Source organism: Alligator mississippiensis, chromosome 8 (genome assembly GCF_030867095.1).
Source record: "Alligator mississippiensis isolate rAllMis1 chromosome 8, rAllMis1, whole genome shotgun sequence".
In the NCBI taxonomy this organism is placed as follows: Eukaryota; Metazoa; Chordata; order Crocodylia; family Alligatoridae; genus Alligator; species Alligator mississippiensis.
In genome coordinates this window covers 66,410,606-66,428,092 of record NC_081831.1, presented here as the reverse complement: position 1 = coordinate 66,428,092, position 17,487 = coordinate 66,410,606, and positions in this window count along the sequence as shown.

Genomic DNA, 17,487 nt, shown 5'->3' with positions numbered 1-17,487 from the left:
TCACCCCATGTCTCTCCTCTGTGTTTGGACTCCAAGTTCTCCGGGGCAGCAGCACTGCTATATAATACCTACTTCAATGGGACCCCATCCTTCACTGGGGACTCTCTGTTACTAGACTGCAAATAAATAATGAATAAATAGTTGCTTTTTACAGAAGCCCCATTTCAGAAAACTAAATTTTGCCTCACGTCTCCTGACCTCTAGCGTCCTAAATGCACCACAGACTGAAGCAAGGTATAGTGCCCCTCAGTATGATGCTTTCTCATAAAAGGGCTTTCCTTCCTTTGTCCCACAAACGGTCGGACATGAAGCATGAGGAAGGAGCATCTTTGTGATTTAAGCCTACTTAGTTTAAATGCAGGTGTCAACAGCATTCACATAAATACTAATCCCGTTCCACAATGCTGAATATGACAGAAGTATGAGCCATGCATGCAAGTATGAGCACCAAAATGTCAGAGCCCTGAGATTAATTATTTATTGGAATGCAATGGCCTGAGCAGTTACATTGGCTTTTCTCAGGGGTTTCCCATTTTCTTACTATTGTTAGCACATTGTGAATCTTCCTGGAAATGTTGTTTGTAAAATACATTTGCTCTTTGCAAAATGCATTTGCATGTATCAAACACACTGTGCCAAACAAACATCCTCCCTTCCAGCATCCGAGCTATTCTAGGTAGTGTTAAAAGGGGCCAGGACTAGAATTTCCAACATCATGACTATCTATGGTTGGTTTATATTTTAATATATAAATACTTGTCATCACAGTCCTGGAGCTAATCTAAGTCAAAGCATCTTCCAGTCACAACCGTCTACCCATCTCCTCCCCACCTTCCCCTTACTCTCTGTTTGGAGCAGAAACTAGAGCTTAGATCTGATAGCCAGCATGCATCTTGCCCAGCCACTCGGCCCCAGTGAAGACTCCAGGCAAAGCCAATGGATGAAGCTGGTCAACAACAAAACAGCTTTTTTTTTTTACATGGAGAATTTTGGTTAAAAAGAGAATGGATTCATAGAAAATTCCACTTTTTAGCAAAACCAGAACATTGTTTACCCAGAGAATTTTGATCTGGACACGTAGATGCTGGATACTACAGGAAGCACAGGCTGGCCAGGAATGAGGCCCATAGAGGAGAACAAGGGCATGAGGCCCCTGGACTGCCCCATTTATGGAGTAACCTGGAGGCATTATGAAATCAAAATTTTCAGTTTTCAGCTGGCAGATTTTGGTTTGGGGGTTCAGTTTGCCACCAGGATGCTGACATTTGGGGAGGAAAGCAGCTTTTTTCACAAAAGGAATCACTTAGCAAAAATCCAGCGTTCCATAAGAAAAGCCGGTATCGGTGGAAACGTTTCCATCACCCCTGGTAGTGGAGCTGCACTGCTAACCATTTTGACAGTGAGGATTGGAGCCTCAGATTATAAATAAGGGTCTACTCAATTTGTGATTCATAGAAAATGTGGAATATGGGATTATCTGCAAAATCAACTTAAAAAAAATAAAATCTTAATAAAAATAAGCAGTCCACCCAGGGGTGGGGGCTGCAGGGGGGCACGAAGGGCAGTAGGCACCTTGCCGAGGGCCTCCCTGCCTGGCTCCAGCTACACACAAGATAGCGACTGCCCCCTTGTCCCTCCTTCTCTCGCCAGGGCATAGGTGCCTACCTCATAGATTGTTTTTTATTAAGGTCAGCATAAATCAGTATTTCTAAACTTTTTTATGCATCTCTACCTACCATTTACTTTCTTGTATATCGTGCATGAGCACATCTGGGAAATATCTGCAGGATTTGCTATTGATACTGCAACCAACCCAAGAAAATTGTTTAGTTTGTCCACAACTTAAGTAGACCCCTAATTACAAACTCTTCAGGGTCCAGTGACATTGTCTGGAGGACTTAATATAACAGGGTCCTCAGCCATGAGTGGGGACACTGGATGTTGCCAGAGGGTAAATAAATGATCCTTATCATCCCGGTTGGCCTTGGCCCACATTACATAATGCAGTCTCTACAGGCCCCTCACTGCAGCTACAGTCCAGTCAGCATCTCCGGGATTGCTCTCAGGCTTGTGTTTACATGCACTCTTGCCCGATTGCTAGCTGTAAACATCCTGTGGTGATTTCCACCAAATTGTTTGTACAGCTGAGCGAGTCCGGACCAAGGGAGCGCTCTCCCCCGCCTCCCTGCGGGGAATGAGCAGAGGCAGCCGGACTCTCGCCAGGCGCGGGCCCTTTCCCCTGCATCAAGGAATACCAGGGGCCCTTTGGACTGCGGGCACGCTGGAGAGTTTGTGACACCCCCTTCCTTTCTCCTGGGGCTGGCTGCAGTGTTACCCACCTTCCTGCTAAATGATGGGATGGGAGGTGGTGTAAGAGGCCTGTGAATTGATATTGCTGCACCTTTCTGGAGGGCAGCAGGAGAGCCTTGTGCTCTGGGTACCCTACCTTGCAGGCCACAACCCTACGTATGCTGCCATGCACAGACTCCCGCCACGTACAAAATGCCGCTGATCTCTTTCTGTCATGTGGACAGAAATATGGTCTCTTTAATACTCTCCTCCAGAAGTCTCCCTGGTGCCTCCTTCAGTTCAGGATCCAGTTCACTATGGGCCTCCTCAATCCCATCTTCTTCACAGATACTGATCCAGTAGCTTCATGACTTTTCACACCAACCAGCCAGCCCTGGTGAGACCTCTGTGCAGCTCCAGCTAGTGGGAGATGGCCTGCCTATCTGTCCACCGCTCCATTGCGTACAAACTGAGCCGTTGGCATCTCTTCCATCTGCCCCCTTAGTTTCTCTCTCCTACTCTCTGCTACTGTTTGTTATCTCATTCTGTAAACCGTGCCAGTCTTTCAGGATAGGGTTTTATTGTTTGGTTAGCCAATGTTGAATTTCATTATACGGCATTGTTATTGGAGGGTAGGAACTAGTGCATACGTGTGGGTTGGCTTGTTTTTTCAGAATCCGGGCTTTATATACAGTCTCCCACATCTTGTTTTCTTGGTCTTTTTCTAAACACAAGAAAGCAGCAGCTATCTGCAAGACACTTGGAACACGATATGCCTTTGGCAGGGTAAAGTCAGAGGCTTGGCACCGTGCCTTCAATCCAAAAATGTGGAAAAACTTAAGAGGGTGTTAAAGACCTCGGAGGGCAGAGGGGAGGTCAACTCCATGGCACTGAAGCCTGAGAGCCATGTCCTTCCATGTGAATGGGCAGGAGACCCTCTGTGGCCAAACTGGAGAATTTCAACTTCTTATACCTACCAGTTCTCCTTTCTTCTGAGCTACATGCAAGTAAGTACAGCAAACACTTGGGATCTCATCAGCTCTCCAGCAGAATCAGGCGTTCTTGGTTTTTAGAGGAGTGACCACCAAGATGAAAACAAGTCCTCCAGGCACTGCCACTGGTGTTTCAGACAGTGATGCCACTAGTGTTTTGACAGTATTTCAGCCCCATGATATAGAAAAGATGCTGCGTTTGGGAATAGGATGTTTGGTTGTTAATGATCCACTAAACTTTTTACAGCTGGACCATTGTTAGTTCAACTGCACTCCCCAAATGCGCGTCTGGGTAATAATTAGATATTACCTCCTCAAACCTGCCCTTTGCTATTAGACTGGAGGTGAGGGGCTGCCTGTTGTAAACTGTGGTCAGAAGACAGAGTAGATATGCACCTTTATAGACTAACTAAATAAGATATAGATATAGCAGGAGAGCACAAGCTGTTATGGATCCAAGTTCACTTCATCAGATGCTGTGGTGTAATTGCTGCCTTGTGCTACTAAACAACTACAATGCCCCAGACTAGAGACGCCTTTATTAATGACTCTCTATTTGACCAAGTGCTTGACCATCCCTCCAAAGATATTGAAACCAGTCCTCCCCATCTGCCAGGTAGTGAAAGATGGTGCAGATGTTCCTTGTAGGCAGTTAATGAACATCTCTGTATGTATTTAGGGGCACACGTTTGTGTGAGAAAATGGCAAAGGACACAAGGGACTAATCTGAAGCTAGAAGAGGCTCTGAATTAAAATGGAAAGAACAAGAAAAGATGAAAATTCAGTGCTCTCCTGTAAAAGACTCCAGAAAAGCATGGCAAGGGTCCATGTGAATTGCATACTAGGGATCCCATATGGCATTCGCTTTTCAGGTCAGGTAAAATGTTGTCCTCTGTCTAGATCTGATTCTGCCTTAATTTTAAACCAATCCATGTTAAAGGCTTACACATTTTGCCCTCAGTTAACCCAGACAACTCCACTGCCTTCAACTACTACTGCAAAGATCTTGCACAGGTGAAAACAAAGGCACAAGCTGACCCTGTACCTGCAACCTGATCAACAATGCAGTTAATGATGCACAAGGTAGGCACTGAACCTGAATGCCCCCACTGGACTCACTACTGTGCTGGCAGCTCATATGGATATAACCAAACCAGCTCTAAGCTAGCTAGCTTGGGTACTGCCCGCTCTGTAGTTGTGGTAGAATACAGTTCAGCCTGACAAAGGGTTTTTGAACCCGAAAGCTTGCTTAATAACTATTCTCCAACCATTTGGGTTGGTCTAATAAAAGATATCAAATTCACCCAAGGAACCTTGTCTGCCGTTCAGCATCACATGCATTTACCCTGCTTGGTAAACTCAGCAGGTTTTGCAGCCCATGCCGAATACGCCATCCTGTCACAGCATTGCTAGCTATAACCAGCTAGATCATCCAGAGCTCATACAGCAATGCCAGCAGCCATCATAGCAGAGGCTGCAGTGTAAACAGGCCCTCCCATAGCTGTGGTAGCTCCACAGAGCTGGCAAAAGCAAAAAGGAGTGTTGAGCTTATACTACCGCAGTAAAAGGAGGAGACTGGGGCTAGGCCTGGAGCAGGACTGAAGTAAAGAGGTGCTATTTTTACATGGTCTTTTTTAAGCTCAAAATCACCTTCTGAAACTATTCTTCCCCACAGCAAGCTGCAGAGGGGCTGAAATAGGCGTTTACAAAATGCAGTCCGAACCTGAGCTTTCCCAGCGAGACTGTGTGCGCGCAGCCTCTAGATCTTCTGTGAAGCTGGAGGAAGTTTAGAGCGTGGTGGCAAACACACAAACCACTGGAGTCAAAGCTGATTCCTAAATACGAGGCATGTTTGCCAGGGAAAGCTCAAATCCTGGCAGGGTTTGAGTCTCCCTGCAGTTAGAGGCTTGGAGAGTTTGACAAGAGTAATCTAAGCTCTGGGGAAGTTCTGAGGACAGGAAAACCCAACCTAGCTAGGAAAAAAAGCAGAAGAAAGAAAGGGAGTCTCAGAAGAAACCTAGCTCCCAAGATACAGGTAAAGTCTCATCTCCCAGAAGCCCCTAGCCAAAAAAAAAAGGAGGAGGGTTCCAGTTCAGCTCTGGGAACTTTCTGGCACCTTTAAACCCATCTTTGAGAATGTATTTACTTGAAAAGCAGTTAGAGAAATATGGTGACCTATTAAAAAGAAAAAACCAACAACTCACATACTCAATGAAAACGTGCCAGCAAAATGTTTCAAGTTAACTGAGAACAAAACTTTCCTGGAATCTGTTCCTGGCCTCCCAAAACATATGGTTTCATTTCTCTCTCTTTACAGAAAAAGAAAAAAAAAAAGGGAAAAAAAGCAGATCATGTGTTTCCAATAGATTCTTTTGATACATTCCCAGGAAACATGATGACTGCCAAGAAGGTAGATCCAGTGAGTTGCCTATGAAAGAATTTATCATTTCACATGTACAATCAATGAGCCACTAGCTCGCACTGTGTCACTTGGCCCAGTGACCTGCCCGCAAACCCATTCATTGCAGCACCAATAAGGGCAGAGTCTTGCAGCTACCAGAGTCTTGGTGCAATGACCTTTTTTGGGGATCAGCTCTGCAAGGATCTCAGATCTCAAGGGGTTGAGAAAACTCAGCTCTCAGCCACACTGGTATAAATCCAGAGTAACCCAGTGAATTTGATGCAACTGAAAGCAGGGGTAGAGCCCAACTTGCTTCTTTTAGCAATATTGTCCCTCAAGGGCGTCAATCCACATTTCAGATACCATTGCTAGGGTGTACAGTTCTGCTGCCCAAGATCCCTCTGTCCGAACTTACTGTCAAGGACTCAAGTCAGGTCTATACCACCTCCCTGCCAAGCCTGGCACCACCACAAAGAGAAAAAGCCCTGTCCACTCTGTGCACACCCAAGCTCAGCTACTAGGTAGCACGGACAACTCAGAGTGGTCCAGGGGACATGCCTCTTCACCACGCTCAGGCTGTCTCAATATACACATGGTCACGGCATCTTATTTGTGACCCACTGAGTCCAGTTAAACAGGGTCCGACTTACCTTGGCCGCTGAGTTCATTCACTCTTCTCGGCTTAGTCAGGGATACTGTGTTCTCAGAAAGCTTGGATGTGCACCTGCCTGCTACCCTGAAAAGAAAACACGTGTGCAGGGAACCTGTACTGTGGCGTTCACAACTACATCGATGCTGGGTACTGCGTACTTTAGAGAAGCTCAGCAGACCCCTTGTCTAAGAAGCGTGTGTGAGCTCAGTGGGAGTTTTGCATGCGCTATCTTTGAAGGAATAGGCCTTGTGGTGAACATTTGTGGGGAAACCCAGAGCAGATAGAAATAAACAGCTTCTGAAGAGAATGTCTCCTCTTAAAGCTTTTATCCTAACTCAGGTCAACTTTTTCTTTAGCTTTTCCCCTGCAGAACATTTTCAATTTCCCATGCCTTGGCAGTCACCTTTCCCAGCCAGCCAGTCTTGATGTAAAAACTGAACATAGGATTCACTGTGCCAGCGTATCCTTCGGAAAGCTGTTTTGCTGTGTCTTTGCTGACCAGGATTTGCAGGTGGAAACTGAGACCCTGGTCTACAATGCAGTGGTTATCCCCATGCTCCTCTACCAGTGTGAGATGTGGGTGATGTATCAAAGTCATCTTAAGCACCTGGAACGGTTCCATCAGCGTTGCCTCAGGAAGTCTTCATGTGAGATGGAAAGACCACCGCACCAATGCCAGCATCCTCTCTGCAGCTACCATAACCTGCATTGGGGCAAAGACCATGAAACATCAACTCCGCTGGGCTGGCCGCCATGTGAGGATGGCTGCCACTCATCTCCCAAAGCAAGTCCTCTTCTCTCAACTAAGTCACGGAAAGAGGAGTTGGAGGAGATTTGGCCCAATTCGGCAGCCAAATTGAATCAGGAAACCAATTTAAAGATCTGAATTGATTTGGAAAAGATTCGGAGAGCTTCGGCAATTTGGGCAGTCCCCACCCACTGCAGCAGGGAGCTGGACCTGGACTCCATGCTGGTAAGTAGGGGGTGGAGAAGGGGGAGCTGGGGGAGGGGACCATGGGGGGGACCCCTGCCAGGCCTCAGGGGACCCCTGCCTGCTCCCCCAGCCCCCCTAGCCCCCGCCCACTCGCCCAGCTCCTCCCATGGCTGCCCCGCCTGCCCCAGCTCCCAGCCCTTTTTAAAAAAAAAAAACTCTGCACTCACCAGCTGCTGCAGTGGCCTTGGGGCTTCTGGGGGCTTGTGGCAGAGCCCCCATGTAAAGTGGGGAAGTGGGGGGCAGCAGGGATCGCCCCCCTGACGGCAGCAGCCAGTGAGTGAGGTTTTTTTTTTAAAGGGCCAGGAGCTGGGGTGCACAGGGTAGCCATGGGGAGGCTGGGAGAGCAGGCAGGGGTCAGGGGGCTCATGACAGAGCCCCCCATGCAGTGTGGGGCAGTGGGGGAAGGTGGGGATCACCCCCCACCCAGCAGCAGCTGGTGATTCAGAGCTTTTTTTTTTCAAGGAGCTGGGAGCTGGGGCAGGCAGGGCAGCCATTGAGGGCAAGTGGGGGATGGGCCTGTCTGATTTGGAGGTTTGGCTGATTCGGCAGCAGCCAAATCTCTGAATCAGATTCAGCCAAATCAATTTGGAACAGTGATTCGAATCACCAAATTGAATCACTGTCCCCTGAATCGGCCGAATCCAAATCTGAAGTGAATACTAGCTGTTTCGCACAGGCCTAAAGAGGCCCCACAGAGGAAGAGGGAGCACTACAAGGGCACCATGAAAGCACAGCTTAAGAAGGGTGGCATCAACCCTGCAAATTGGAAAGTGCTGGCTCAATGGTGCTGCACCATACATCAAGCCGCAGCCCACTTCGAAGAGAACCATCTTGCTCAGGAAGCCAAGAAACAGCAGAGGAGGAAGAAAAGTGCACAACATCCTGACCAACAGTTGTCCCCTCCCCACCTCCAATCTATGGAAAAACTTGCAGAGCACAGACTGGACTCCTCAGCCACCCTGAAACTCATCAGCAATCCCCCCTCAGCAGACAGCAGATGAGTGATCCTAACTCAGATCCAATTATTCTTTAGCTTTTCTCCCTTGCGGACATTTTCACTTTCTTTAGTGTACTTTGCATTTCTCTCTTGTGGCACCTTTCAGCCAAGGATCTCAAAATACTTTTCTAACACCGATTAAGTCATGCAGCACTCCGAAGAGGTAGGAATGAAAATACGCCTGGGACACAGCTATCATCATGCAAGTGGGAGCAAAATGTATGTCAGGTTATAAATAAATCTAATGCAGAACAAATCCCCTTTCTGGGTTAGTCTCTTTCCCAGTGAGTTTTCAATGAAACTAATTGATTTCATAAAGGCCTCTGTGCATTTGAATGCTGATTGAACTTCTTTTTTAGTTGTAACAATTTTATTTGCTGTAAAGGATACTATAGTCAAACACTCCACACCTCAGTCACTTAGACACCATGGCAATAAAGTGGAGACAGAGGACCAGACTTTGCTCCTTGAGCTGAAGGAGGGGCTCCATTCATTGTACAGTAGTAGTATTTAGGCCTTGCATCACTGTGGGTTGGCCCATGGGCAACCAGCATGCTGATGCATACTTGAACAGGCTGACAAGTAAAGCGCAGCAAGAAAACAGCTATTATATATTCCTTTGTCTTAGGGGATGTCAAGCAGCCATGGTCATCTCATTGTGGGCAGGGGGCAGCTTCTATATTCATCACATTGTAGAGTCGGTGCAGCAATGGTTTCCTGTACTCAAAAGTTATATTAAAACATAACCCTTTTTTTCCTTTTCACCTTAACAAAAAGAAGTCATCTGAAAACATGGTCTGAGACCACTTCTCCAGCCTTTGTCCCTCATTGTTTCCTTCACCCTCACAAAGAAGGTTATCTTTTCAGTCAAATCCCAATTTTGGAGAAAAATCAATATGGCACCAAATCTGCCAGAGGGTTGAGAAGACGGCTTTCCTTTTAAAGACAATCTCTCTAAGTGTCGTCCCCGCTCCTCTTTAAAATGTCCCTTTCAACCCCTGACTCTTAATAGACATCTGACCCTCTTCTGATCCCCACTTCATCTTGCCTGGTATTTGTTTTTATTTCTGCCTTTTGATAACATTTTAAAATTCCTGAAAAGATAAACAGGAGGATTAGCTAGGTGATAGCAAAAAATGGAAACCTGTGATATGGTGCAAGAGAAGGAGCAGCTCACATTTGGGAATGTAAACAGTTACATGGGATACAGCCTATTGGTCAATGTTTTTAAAGCCTTATCTAAAATTAGTTTCAGGGAAGTATTCTCTGCTCTGCTGTCTTCAGGAAATATTGAGCTGTCCTGCTAGCAGAGCACTAACCAGCAATGAGAGCAAGAGATAGGCAACAAGGACCCACCAAGCATATCTGCTCCTTGAAACCAGCTGAGGTCATATGCACCAGCACTGTTTGGAAAGCTCACCAGCTTCAGTATAGATAGACCTCTCCTCACCTGCCCACACAGCTCAGCTGAGAAGGGGAGAAAAGGAGGATTAAGCAGTGGGACATGGGAGGAAGAAAGGACTAGTATGTGCAGGACTATTAAATAGTAGGGTAAACTCATTTTGTCCTCACAGAGAAACATGAGGACTGTCTCAGCTTAGTCTCTGTATCTTACATTACTTTTTTGAGAAGACTCAATAACATGAGAGGCTCTTCTCCTCATCTCTCCTATCCTTTGGGGTTATTTTTATATGTATGTAACTGCTGACATTAAACTCTGTGAACACCATTTGACTTCCTCATCCAGGATAGCACTTCCAAGTTTTCCAGAATGAGCAGAACTGAAAGTGGAGGTGGTTCTTCAATGCTTCATGTCCACTTAAAAGTTGTATCAGCAAAGCTATGTCAGTGAGGGACATAATTTTTTGCTGACGTACCTATGCCCTGAAAAGCTCTAGTGCAGATGCAATTATATAGCAAGTTGCTTATTTCATTCAGGAGCCTGGTACGAGCCAAAGCAGAAAAAGACCTTTTTCGCCTGCATGACATATGTCCGCAGGACAAAGATTTGCCAGTAAGGCAAACCTTCAAGTGTAGACCTTCATTTGTGTATTTTCTTCTCTTTCAGGAGGTCCAGCTGAGATTCACTTCACTTATCCAGTGTTGTTATACTGGAGGTAAAGATAGTCTGAAAGACTCTGAAATGCAGCAGTACGTCATGCTTGTTGGCAAGTTTTAAGGCAGCATGGTCTGATGGAAAGCACACTATCTGACCTTGGGCAGCCACTTCACCTCTGTATGCCTCAGAGCTTGTCTACTCAGAAAAGGCTTTCCCTTGTATAGCTTCTTTTTTTTCCAAGGGAAAATTTTTAGTATTCCAAGCCAAAAAAATTCCAAATTCCTGAGTCATTCAAGAACCAAATGTGGCCCTACTACTGGCCAACTTGCTCCACCCCCACCTGGGGCTTCCAATGTTTCCAAATCATTTGGCAGGCATCCTATGTGCAGACCCAAGCCCCGAGGCTTGGGGTTCAGATGCCCCCAGGTTTTGCTTGCCCTCAGCCATATGGCTGCAGGAGCATGCTAGGGATGGGTCTCCCAGTTTCATAAAGTCAGCATAAAGCCAAGATCTTCCCACTGGAAATGAAAGCGGGAGGGTAACTATACATTACCTCCGCCCAGGTACTACCCCATGCCAAAAAAGTGGTTATTCCCAGTCCCTGGGAAAACCACTGTGCTGATCATGGACATCTCCAAATGTCAAGGTAAAGTGGGAGAAAGGCTCTGGCTGGTAGAAGCTGTCTGCACAGGGTGAGTTGCTGCCACAGGGTGAAGTAGGAGTGTAATTTTTTAAAAATTATTTACCAGAATTAGAGTGTCAGTGAAAAAATCCTACTTGCTTTAACTTAGCAAGTCCTTGCCCTGGATACAATGCAACTACTTGCTTACGGTGAACTGGACTTGCCCTCACATCTTTTCTCTTCAACTGGACTTTTTTGTTACAGTCCCTAACTGAACACTTGCAGCCGTCGAGAAAGATGTCTCAGTTCCCCCAAGAATCCATTCACTTTGGGAAGGTAACTCCTTCCCCAGGATACGCCCCTCCTCTCACAAAGCTCTAGATGGTGCCAGAAGTCGTCTCTTCTCAGCCCTTGATTTGTTTGAAGTGGGTTTTTTTCTCTAATTCAAAATCTGACACTGCATAATTCCTTTCTGTAACCACTTGTCCAACATTATTAGCTCCTCATTAGTCTTTACTCAGGACTTTCCCTGGGTAGACATCCTTCATTTTTTTCCTAGGGTGTAACTCAGTTTTACAACATACTCTGGCAACATTTTCCACTGAGGGATGAAACAGGATTAGCCAAGTGTAAAGCTTCATGTTATTCAAATAAACAATATAGTAATGTGTATGCATGTCTTTGATGATATATTGCTTAGACAGAGCATTAAGGTTCCAGTTTGTGATTAGTTCTGCATCACATTTGATAAACTTGTTAAATGTGGTTGTTATCGAGCCTCATGTTTTTAGGCATTATGTAATCGGATGCATATTAACCTGGAAGCTTGCGGGAGTTAAGATCCACTGATAGCATTTGAGGATGAAGCATTTGGTGAATAAAATGCAGAACATAGTCCTTGGAGCAGAAACCTGAACTTACCCTCCCAGGACTTCTTGTGCTCCCTTTCTCTGGCCCCATGAGTTTTCCATTCCTTTGCTGCATCATGGCACAGCTTCAGCTGGAGAGGTGGAGATTGACCTCACCTAAACTAGCCTGTAGCCTGGTGTGTACGGCGCTTCCATGGGTAATAGGGAAGGTAAATGTGAGTCCCTTCATGCAGAGGATGAAATGAAAGCCAGGTTGCCCACTTACAGGGCAACTACTGTAACCACTGCCACCTCCTTCTCCCCTACGTGCATTTTGAAAGGTAAAAGTGAAGCAAGCAAAGAAAAAGCAGAGGCACCTGTCATAAGACGATGGTTCCAGGATCTGGATCCTAAGTAGATGGAGATGCTTTCCTGCAGTCTTGAAGAAGGCTTCTGCAGCCTGAATTAAAACTATATCCCTATCTTCCACACTTGATCTTGCCAGCTCCAGGTGGCTGCATACTGTGTGCTGACTTCAGGCAGTGGTACTTTCAGCATGCTGCCTGTTTTGGATCCCAGTGAGAGGCACCTAACTCTCCTCAGCACAGGAGAGGGAGCTGGGGCACCTACCGCAAGTTCCTGGATAACACAATGTAGGGTGGCAGGACTTTTGCTTTTAGGCAGCTCAGTCTTTTATTCCATCTCAACCTTAGTCACTAGTTGTCTTTGATCCAATTTTCTTCATGCTTTTTTTTATGCCAATATCAAGATAATTCATTTCTGTTTGGGCTCAGCAAAATCGCGTTCTCTGAGCCAGACTTTAAGGAGTCCGGCTGACTTTATATTCTGATACAATACTGAACCATTGTATGACTCAACATTGTTTTGGTACCAAGGCACAGGATTTGGGGAGAGGAACAAACTGTTACCCACACACTCGACCACTGTATTCTTGCTCACCCAGCCTTTGGAGACATTCTGCTTAAATCACTGTGTTGTAATTGATAAAGATAAAGAGGACAGAACCAGAACTACAGGGCTTTCCTGCCTGGTCCCTCCACAAAGAGGAAGTGTTCAGGTATGCATCTGACTGCAGTTAAATGTTGTGTTATTTACCAAAGGTTAAGTTCACCCCTGCAGAGGAGCAAGCCGAAGGCCCATGCATCCACTGAAGCCTCCACTTCAGGCTGGCATAGGGATCAAGTGATGCCCGCCTTGCACAAGCACCCTGCCCACGCATGCATTTCAGTCTTGGGTTTATGCCCTGCACTGTTCTGTTTGCATTCTAGTCTGGTAGAGAGCAATCATCAGCAAGAGCATGATGAAAGCAAGAGCACTGTGATTGTCCTCAGTGTGGTTTTTTTTGCCATAGCACCAGAAAGCATGGGTGAGTGCAGAGGAGGATTCAGAAGCAATGGGAGTATAAAATCTCTCACTTCTAAGATGCTAATTTAGTTTCAGTTCAGGTGGATGGACACAGCTGTTCTAACAGTTTATGAGTGAAATCTGCCTGTTGCCTAGTGCCTACCATACAATGCACACTAAATTATGGCTCTGTTAACATCTTGGTAGAAAGGCTAAGAACTGAATCAAAAATAAAGGCCATGAGTTAGTCCTGCATAAAGGGCTCAGAAAGCAACCCAGCCCTCCGCAGATGGAAGGCAGTGGGTACAGAGAGACGTCCAGCAGTGACAGAAGACGGTGTAATAGCCCCATCCTCTCTTCCACCATTAGCCCTGTTACAGAAACGGGCAAGGGCTGAAGCCGGAGCAGCACTTGCGTTCTGACCAGTTGGGGAAAGCTGCTATAGTTGAGAGCAGCTCCTGGAGTGACCGTCCCTTGACACTACAGGCCATGCCAGCCCCCATGCCTTGGTGACACGGAGCCATTTTGTCCCCAGTCCCTCCTCAGCCTCACTTCCTGGCTCCTCTTCTCACCTCAGACCCTAAGCACCCATCACACCAGATCAAGTCCCACGGATGAGGGAGTGCAGGGAAGCACAGTTTTTGTGTGGCAAAACAGAACCCGCCAGTCTCCAAAAGATACAATTTGGGCCCCTTTGCCTGGAATTAAATTTGCCCAGGAAAAATGCAAAGGAAAACAAGATCTGCTAAGTATCTACATTAAATTAATGCAATTAGTGGCTGGAATTACAAATCATTTAAAGATCTGTAAAGCCAATCAGATAAACTGGCTCTAAGTAGATCCACAACTGAAACTTGCTCACTTCTGTTTTCCCGTCATCACGAGTAGGGTCAGAGAAGGGTTAAAAGCACGGTGGGACTCCGGAATGCAGCCCGGGCATTCCCACTGCACAGGAAATGTGCCCTTCGGCTCGCACGCCGGCCTAAAAATAGGCAAGATTTCGGATATCGTTTTTCTTCAAGGAAGGGGAAGCTTCTGCAAACAAGAGGAAAGAGGCCCCTGGCAAACAGTGGGAAGCCTGTTCCTTGCAAGGGACAAATTAATTCTTGTTATGGATGAGAGATCAGGAAGGATATAAGAATTAGGTCCTTTGTTTACAGCCTAGATACTCTTCCCCCTACTGTTATGGCAATGCCCCACCGGACAGGAGTCGATGGCTGCACTCTTGCACCGATCTAATTCAAGGCGGCATGGAAGCGTCTCAGCTGCCATGAGCAGCTGAGACTTGAGAGTGCTCCAGGCTCCATTTTCAAAGATGCTTAAAGCTGCAGAGAAGCGTCTCAGCAAGTTTGGCACCTCCAGCCCACTGAAACGCCAGCCTCCAGTTCCTCAGAGGACAGGATTGCATCCGTAAGCAGGTCCTGCCCTAAGGCCCAGGTGCTTGCTTGTTTTGGACAGCACAGGACATTTGAAACATAGATGATGCTTTTAGGTCTGTGCTAGCATTACATCACTGAATTAAAGGGTTAAAACTGGATTGCAATGGCTCTATTTTACAAGACTTACTCTGGATTGTACCTGCAGTGACTGTCCCTCCCGGATCACCCACAACAGTCCAGAATTTTAGGCCTGCACCACAGCGACCTGCGAGAGCCCCTGACACGCTTGCTGGGCCCTGACTTTGAACAAACCCCTCCCAGCTATTCCAGTGGCTCTCCTTAGGTTAATCAGGTATCCCTTAGGCTACATTCAGACCCCACTGCGCCTGGGCTAACTGGCCCTTCCTCCCAGCAAAGCTAAGATGCCTACCTGCACTGTCACACAGAGACAGCTACACCAGAATCGGAAGCAGCATGAATTATCTCTGGCTCCAAACGTCTGTAGTAAGCCTTAGATGTGTCATGCCCAGGCCTTTGTCCCTGTTATTTTTCTTATATAAATGAAAAATAAGTCATTTTTCATTTATACGAGACCTAAAATTAGTCCAGTTTGTTATAAAATCAGGTGCCTCTTGCTGCGAGTATATCCAGGGCTCCCTAAAAGAATTCCAAGTCTCCGTCCCATGGCAGAATTAACTGATTTTTATTTTTAATTTTTCCTCCTCTGTATCCTGTAATTGTTGTGGGGCTGTGTGCGCTCCGATTTCTTTAATTTGCATTGTTTTATTTAGCCTGCTTTAGTCTCATAATTTTGCACTTCCGTGTAATTGCCTTTGGCACTAAAGCAATTACCTTTTCATTATGTTTAAACAATGTTTGGATGCAAATGTTTTAACATGTCCCAAACTTCCATATGTGCATCTGTGAACATTTTGGCATCAATATGCACAAAATCTTTGCTCAAGGAGAAAAGCCAGCTGGGAAGTCATGCTTCTGTGAATGCAAGTCAGTATCCACATGTGAAGAACTCAAAATCTCTATTTGAGTGTCACAGTAAAAAAACTTCATTATTTTCCTTGCTTGGTGAAAAAAAGGAAATAAATTGAGTTATTTCCTATCACATCACATGCAGTACACATACAGTCAGGCTCTACAGTCCTGTGATATTCAGGCTGCCCCACAAAGGGGCTAGAAACCAAAAGCATATTTGATCTGCTAAAGGACTAATGCAAAATTATATCAAATTTTACTTGTGTCAAGTTTGAAGAGTTACAGAGAAAATTTCCTGGCGATGAAGAGGAGGCACATTGCAGATCTGCCGCTTTCCATTCCCAATCATTCTTCTCTTAAAACGCCAATAGATGGATATTTTCAGCTTTAATATTATGAATTTGACAAGCTGCCTCCAAAGCTAGGAAAAACCAGGACTTGTCTACTTGCCTCAATTTTAAGTCATGCGAAGCATGGGGGGGCTTTTAAATACTGTGGTTTTACATGCATAAAGCACTACCAGGTGTTAAAGATGTAGCATTGTAATGAGAAAACTGTATTTTCCCTGGTGAAGGGTAGTGCCAGTAATTGGCTGGTTGGTTTGTTTACAGGTGTGGCTTGATAAGGATGACTCCTTGATTCCCTTCTGCAAAGTAAGGTGACAAGGGTTTGAACAGGAGAAAGAGACTCAGGGAGAGGAGAGCAAATGATAAAACAAAAGGAAACATTCACAGAGGGACAGAAAGGGCTGATTGGTGGGCAACAAGGGGTGGAGCCAAGAGATTATAGAAGTGGCCTTCAAGCCAGGTAGTCAATCCAGGTTAGGTTTTGGAGGTGGTCTTTAGGGTGTTAGCCAGAAGCTTTCTCATCCTGGAAAGCTGATTCTTAGGAGGTGAAGGTTATATTATATGATTTCTATCACATGCTTTATACACAGATGCTTATTTACACACTACCACATACACACTAGCTTATTTAGTTGTCTATAAAGGTGGATAGCTACCCTGCCTTCTGACTGACTTCAGACTTACAAGGTTAATTGCCTCTTCATATCACTTAGCACTGTCAGCTAAGCAATGATGATTTATTGGAGTTTTACAAACTTAATGTACTTCTGGTGTCTACAATAGTTTCCTGAATCCTCCCTTTTCCTCTCTCAACTGCTTCAGTAAGTCTGCAATCCCTATCCCCACCTGTCCTGAGGCTACTGGGGCTGCACAAATTTAGGCTTCTTCTTAACTTCAAGCCTGTTGCATTTCCAGGAATTTCTACCTAAGGTGACTTTCTACCATCTTTAAATTTTCCCTGAGCCTGAGGAAGGATGCATGTGTCTGAAAGCTTGCAGAAAAAGATAATTATTTTTTGTGATTTCTCAGTTTGTCTAATAAGGTATCATCTCTAAACCAAAAGTTCTGGAGTTTTGCATTTCCAGGAATAGAGGGTAGATCAACAATATACAGGATTTCTCCTTTGGGGTTTCCTTTCCTGCTTGGTCTATCTCGTGTACTTACTGAAGGGACAACAAGTTTTCTACTTGGAGTCACTGCTGCAGGGTGTAGTTGCTTAAATAACCTTCTACTTGGTTGTACTAGCAACAGATTGGGAGGGGCAGTCCTACTTTGCCTCAAATAGGCTTTGATATTAGCAGGAAAGCATCTATTGTTGCCAAATCCAGGAAGACCATCCTTCACATGGGCTGGCCTCTTGAAGCCAAGTAGGTCTACATTGCAATAAGGGACTTCTCAATATCCACCTACTCTTTTCCTTAGCCTGTGAGTGTGCCAGTTTAATCTTATTTTTACAATGTATTCTTAGGCTTTTTTTTCTTTTCTTTAGAAGTAAAGTGATAGCAATCTAAGCAGAGAACAATAGCTGTGGGCAGAAATGCAGTTCCTCCAG